At 42.8% G+C, this 6894-nt stretch overlaps 1 long non-coding RNA gene across 1 annotated transcript in view; it reads left to right on the forward strand.

Moving 5' to 3' along the window:
- LOC109288355 overlaps positions 1-6894 on the forward strand; it is a 26017-nt gene that overhangs the window by 12759 nt on the left and 6364 nt on the right. The window contains exon 2 of the long non-coding RNA XR_002095112.1: positions 5745-5895. This is a non-coding gene — a long non-coding RNA (uncharacterized LOC109288355). The remainder of the gene's footprint in view (positions 1-5744; positions 5896-6894) is intronic.

Below are 6894 nucleotides of genomic sequence, written 5' to 3' on the forward strand. Positions count from 1 at the left end.
ATCTCAAACCAGTTTCAGCCATGTTCAAACTGGTTTCTGTGCATTGAACATCTGTTCTGTTACAGGTTTAATCCGTTCATGTGAAACGTCTGTCTCTAGCCCAAGTGTGTGGGGGTAGGTACAATCACAGATGAACCAGATCCACAGTCATCTCTTTTCATACTTCCATGAAGATAATTCTCAATTTTGCCTGAGGATTCTATCTATACTTTACTTTAACTGAATTATCTATAGTTAATGGGAACATTTAATTTTTTGAGTCACGGAGGAATGATAACTAATGATACTTTCAAACCCTACTTCCTTTCTGTGTTTTAATTGCTTAATGAGTTGCTGCAACAAAGAGCATCATAGATGCTTTCACTGGCATTTCTGTGGGCTCTCATAGTTTCTAGAAACCCAGTGTGTTTGCATCTCAGGTAGAAGAAGATGGATCCTTTTAGGCAAAGGTTTCTTACACAGGGAACTTGACTTGATGGCTCAGGAGATTCCTTCAAAGTGTATCAGGCTTGCCTTTTGGAGCTTGGGTTGAGTCCCAGGCTTGAGATTTTGTTGCTTTGATTGGTGAAGCCCATCCACCAATCAGGAGGCAGCAAGAGGAGTTAAGGCATGCCCCTTTCCTGAGGGGATGGGGAGAGGAGCTCCCCTCCCAGACCTGATTGAAGACTGCAACACTGTCAGGTCCTGAAGACTTCAGTGGCAGAGCCCTAAAGCATATAAAAGGAGCTGCATGCCTAGCATGAGGAGAACACATTCGGGACAGAGAAGAGAGAAGAGCGGGGCTTATAAGAGCTGAGGAGAGCTGCTCAGCAGGGCGAAGCAGTGGCTCAGAGGCGCCCCTGAAGACTTCCATCGGCGGGGAATGGCAGATGGCTCCAGTGGCTAGGCTTTTGGTGCGCAGCACGGTGTCCAGTCCTTGGGAGCTGCGTGAGGCGGCTCAGGTCTGCAACTTCTGGTGTGTGCCCAGAATCATGGTGGCCAGGCCGGTGCGTGGAGCAGGATCTTTGGAGCACTTGGGCGGCTCATGTCCTCAACCCCTGGAATAAGGCTGGGAGCTCGGTGCAGGAGGCGCTGCACATAGGGTCTGGAAGCGGACTGGGCCCCAGTGCTGCAGGAGGTGGCTGGGGCCTCCAACCCATGGCAAAAGATTGAGTCCAGGGAGCCAGATGGTGCTTGGGCTACTGAGCCAGCAGACAGGGCTGAGCAGGAGGCCCCAGAAGCCCTGCATAGTGGAGCCCTGTTCCAGGGGACAGCGACGTGTCCCCCCTCCCCCCCCCAAAAGCCCACCACAGGCGAGAGTGCAGGTTGGTGCAGAGAACAAGGGCCACCCTCTAGGCCTGGGAGCCGTGAGTTGCAGGGAAAAAAGGATTCTCACAGGGGAGGGTGAGTCCCCCCTGGTTAGTTAAGGGCTCCTGAAAGTGGAGGTCCCACTGGGAGGGCCCCCCTGAAGTTACCAGTGTCCTTGAAGGGCTTGGGAAAAAGCCCAAGGGCATTGAGGTTTCCTGTTGGGATTAAGTTTATTTTTGAGGTTCTTGCACCGTAAGTGGTGTGATGTCATGCCTTATGTTTTGTGAACTCTCATGTTTGTAACGTACTAGAGGAGTAGAGTCCAAGGCTCTGCTGGGACCCCCTGTTGCTCTTATTTCACCCGTTGTTTATTTGTATTTATTTGTGTCTTGTTTACTGTTCACCCATACTTATCTAGAGTTTATCTGTTGGCTATCTATGCTTATTTGGGGATTTATCTGTTTAAGATCAGATATGTACCTGTGACAGATCTGTATCTGGAGCACTGCTGTAAGGTTTTATAGCATTTACCCAGAGGGTATTGTTTATGTTATTTGTTTAGTTATGTACAATATATATATTGTACATATGTTTATACCCATGTTTCTTTTCCTTGTGAAAAGTGAATGTAAATAAATGTGTATATAGTTAAGTCCCCTGACTGTCCTGGCCTGGCTCTATAGGGACGGAGGGCATCTGAGCGGTCTGCAGTTCCCCCACAGCACACCTGCCAGCTAACCGTTCCCTTCAATTGGAGAAGGGGAGTATATACCCGAGTATACCTGGGCTACAAAAGCTTTCATTCCTGTGCATTTGTTTTCTACCCTCAGTTTCTTAACTGTTTGGAAAGCTGCTGAACTTGAACTCTCACTGTTCAGATCTCCAGCTAGAGCCAATGGGTGATGGAGGCCTTGTTAACACCTGTGGCAAGAGAGTGCCCAGCACAGTTCAGTGTTGAGTCCAGTGACTCATAAATGGCATTGATGAGCTTGCAAGGGACAATCCTCAGGCTCCCTACAGAAAATGTCCTTGGGTGGTCATAGATGAGGTTTGTGGAGGTGACTCTTAAGTCAACAGAACACCTGCAGTCTCCATGCCTTTACTCTAATGAATCTGGACAGAGGCACTAGTATGTGCAGAAACAAAGAAAGGATCATAACGGTGCCTTAAAAAAATCACATGTAGCCTATTCTGTTATTTGAGTCAAAACGATATAGTCATTCATTTTCAAGATTCTGGTAGCTTGAGAGGCATCTTAGTCCTCCAATATTCCCGGTGAAATCAAAAGGATGCCTTGGGGAACAAGGACCCACTTGGTATGAAACAGGGCAGTGAAATCTGCCACTTCCTAATTTCTGAATCCTCACTGCAAGAAAAGAAGTGTCCAGCTATAGTCAATCAAGATCATATTTGACTAGATGTTCTCTTGTCTGGTATTCAAAGGGCCTTGTCACACGTTATACTTGGGATGTATTAACTGCGCCTAAAATGGTAGCAACCACGCATTCAAGCAGTAAAACATGCTATTTGCCATTATATCATAGCAAAGATAGTACTTTTCATAGTGGTATCTTCAGATGGTATAAAGTAACGTGGGTTGCGCTACTGTGGGACTGTTCCGCAGGGATAATAGTAGTGCTCCTCACTGGCTCTGGCGCGGTGCAGGGACTGACAAACGGCTGTTTGCTGACCACACAGACAGCTCCAACCATGTCCGGATTGTAGTAAGCATTATCGTGCAACCTCTTAGAACAAGTTCTAAGTCCTCATGCTTCTTCCTACGCTCTAATTAAAGCACATGCTAAGCGCAACACAGCCCTGCAACAGGGATTGTCTTTGTATAGTGCCTTGCACCACAGGGTCCTGTCCAGGTACTAACAGTTGCTAAGAGAATACAGATAACAACTGTAATAAGGATAATAAGAACAACTCTAATTATATCATAGCTTCAACTCTTCATTTTGCTTGTTTTATTTTATTTTTATAGCCATATTAACTTCCCCACCTGATTTTGTCTCTACCCACTCATGTCAGCTGTGTTGGAACACTTCAAAATTAACTGACAGTATGTTGATGTAAGAACAATAATAATAGTCTTTTATGGTTTTTAGCTATTATCTTCCATCTTCCAAAGGTCCCAAAGGAGTTTATGGATATTAATGGATACCTCTGCGCTGCAACAGGGTATCTAAGATGCTCCCAAAGTAGATGTGTCATGACTAGCGTTTCCTACCTTCTCTATGAGGCAGGGAATTAATTATTATCCTTATACTACAGACAGATTTGGGACCTGTCCAATGTTGGCTAGGCAGCTCATGGAAAAAGTGGGAATAGAACTTGGATTTTCTGGTTCTGGGCTTTGGCTATAAGACCATCTTATTAGCTCCAAAGTCCATAGGCATGCACTGTAGAAGAAACTCCAGAAGACTGAGTTAGTTTTGTAAAGTTGACCCCTATAGCTTGGATTTTTCTCCATCTGTGTTGTAAATCACAGAGAGGCAGTTGGAAGCAGGGAAAAAAAGCTGCAGTGACATCAGTTTAAGTCCTTGCAAGGAGCTTGTGCTGACCATACTGAGATCTGTTTGATTAGTTGGCACTAATGACCTTAGCAGGCTGAGCTGCTGAGTTAATTTTTTTTGGCTGTACCTTTTAAATGGCTTAAGGGGGACCCTTCTCACCAAACACCTGCAGCTTAGGAGTGAGAAATGTTGATTGGTCTTTTAAAGTCTAGATGCAGCATTTATTTTTATTTTAAACAAGCTATAATTCTTTTTCTGGGTTTCATCCCTTTGCATGCAAAACATTGTAAAAGTGCAAAGCCTTTGGTGGGTCTGCTGTTATTTTTTGCTGCTAGTGCACCCCCAGAAAGTCAACTAAATACTTTAATTTAATTTTCCTGTGGCCATGTTCTTCTCATGGCAGCCAAATACAATTTGATCCCAAGCAACGTCCTAACCATTAAGGGACTTGCTGCCTGCAGATGCAACCCAAACCCCAATACTACTTATTAAAAACCCTTTGCTAACACAGCATTCCTCCAAACTTTGACTCTGGGCTGACAAATACAAAAAAAAAAATTCCAAGAAATGTTACAATCTCTGCTTAAATGTTGAACTTTGAAACATTTCAAAGAAAAAACATGAATTCTGAAAACTGAAGAGAAAAAACATGAATTCTGAAAACTGCACGAACAAAAGAGAAGCTGGGTAACATTAACAAATGAAAAGTTCCAGAAACCCCAAAGTTTTCATGGGAAAGGAAATCAATTCACTTTAATAGTTGGGGCTGAACGTTAAGTCTCAGTGGTGATGGACTGAATAAGAAGGCATGTATGGTGGCATTTCTCTGACCAACATAACCACTCAGAGCTGGCATTAGGTATTAGATACATTCAAGAGTCAAAGGGAACTTCCCTTTGCTGAGTGAGACACAGAATGAATCCAAGTCTTCACAAATGGCAATCATGAGATGTGATACCAATAAGGGAATGTCATCCATAAAAGGGCTATTCATTCTCACTCTTGAATACTGCTTTGGCTTCTTTAGGAAGTTGATAGTGTTATTACATACTTCTAAAGTGAAGGCCAAAAATATGTGAAATGCTAATTAGTTATGCACTATTCATCTTATAAAAGGAGTTTCTGATTCTTTCTCCCAAACTGGGATATTCCAGCTCAGCTCTGTATGGAAGACAGCCTGCACAACCCTGGATTTGACCACTTTTACCTGCCCCCTGATCCTGATTCTTCTTAAGTCTTTCCAGTGCTACCCAGTCAACTGCCTGCAAAGAGTTCTTCTTCATTGCATTTTGAGGTGTTTTACCTTCCCCTAATAGTCTTCCATCTCAACACAGAGGTAGAAAATCTACTGGGGGTCTTATTTTTTCTGAATGCTCCTCTCAGGTTGCAAAAATAGATGTCTATAGTCATGTCCACCTTTGTGAGGCTTGCCACGAAGCACCATTTTGGACAGTCTCTATCCTGTAAGGTTCATCAAATTATTGCTTGCTTGCTCTTTTCATTTAGCGCAGCTCCCTTCCAGTAACCTGGCCATGGGACCTCTGCTGTTTCTTGTTTGCTAGTTAGAGGCTGGTTTATGATTCTCTTTCTCTGGACTCTGGCACAAACTTGTGCATCCTCTGAAGAATCACCACCTTGCATAGGCTCACAGTCTTGTATTTAGTCTACCTGGCATTTTGTATCACCCCAGTCCTGCCCATCTGCAGTAATACTGGCATTATGTAGTCAGAATTTCCAAATGACACTGAATGCAAATGAATTTATACTCCATTAAAGTAGGTGGAAATGGAAAACAGGGCATCAAGCTTGACAGACAGAGATGACCATCCTTACCCTTCATCATAAACTGGATAAAGAAGCAAGACAACCAGAGTTTCAGTTACCAATAAGCTAGTCACTTTGAACTAGGCTTCACTCCTTTTCTTGTCCAATTTGCAGGCTCCAGGGTATGGCCATTGCCTATCCTGTGTCACCATTATCACAGAGCTAAGGCACTAGCAGCTCACCCAAAAATGCCTTGGGTACTGGACTGGGATTTGAGATAATCTGGCTTCTCCTGCACTGCCACTGAGCTACTTTGTGACTTGTGGTAAGTAACTTTACTTTTTTTGTCCTCTTGCTCTCTGCTTCTGCCTCTCTAGTCTAGTTAAACCATGATGACTTCTTGTAACCTTTTTTCTCTATGTCCTTTGTCTAGTACAGCTGGTCTTCCATCTTAGTTGGGGGTCTTTTAGGGTCCATTTTAATGCATATAATAAATAATAACATTTCAAACCAAGATAAATAATGTAAAACAAGGTGGTTATATTTATTGTTTTAATATGTCCTAGTTCTTTAGCTGTAGGTGTGAGTGTTTTTGTAAAATTCAAGTGTCTCTATTTTCAGTTGGTTGTACAAATACATTTCCATGATCCCTGTAAGATATAAGATTTAATTTCCACTGGTGAAAAAACCTATAGCTTAAAAAGACTGGCAAGTATTTACCACTTTCTTTCCTTCAGAGGCTTTTCTGTAGTCCACCCAAGTGGCTGCTCTCTCCCGAGTCTTTTGGAACCAATGCCGTCTTTTAGCAACTAAATGAATTGTCAGCAGAGTATTTCAAATCAGACGCTTATGACAAAAACGATAAACATCATTTTGAATGGCCCATCAAGCACCTGCTGGCTTAGGAGAGATTTAACAAGAAAAGGAAATAGAAAGACAAACTAAAATTACAGGTCATCAGATAAGAGCAAGCAGAAGGCATTTTTTCAAGTAGGGTTGTAGAATGTGGAAAAATGTCTTACAGGATGATAGCAGAAGATCTACCACTTGGTTTCTTCAAATCTTGATTGAGCTGGACACGGCCACAATCCTATAGTTGCTCTCAGGCCTGGACCAGATTTTCTGTTAGATCCCAGGAAATCTAAGAGGAGCTGCTCAGAAAATCAGATTGTGTTTCTATGAAATAAGTTAGCAAAAAAAGGAATCCTCTTCATTCGGTTGAAATGTTGCATTAAAAAATTCGGACTTTTTTTAAAAGTTGGAAACTAAACGATTACAGAAAAAAACCACAAAGTATTTTGGGTTCGGGCCAAAAACACTCTAC

The sequence above is a fragment of the Gavialis gangeticus genome, unplaced genomic scaffold (assembly GCF_001723915.1).
Source record: "Gavialis gangeticus isolate Ggan-Ray unplaced genomic scaffold, GavGan_comp1, whole genome shotgun sequence".
Taxonomy (NCBI): Eukaryota; Metazoa; Chordata; order Crocodylia; family Gavialidae; genus Gavialis; species Gavialis gangeticus.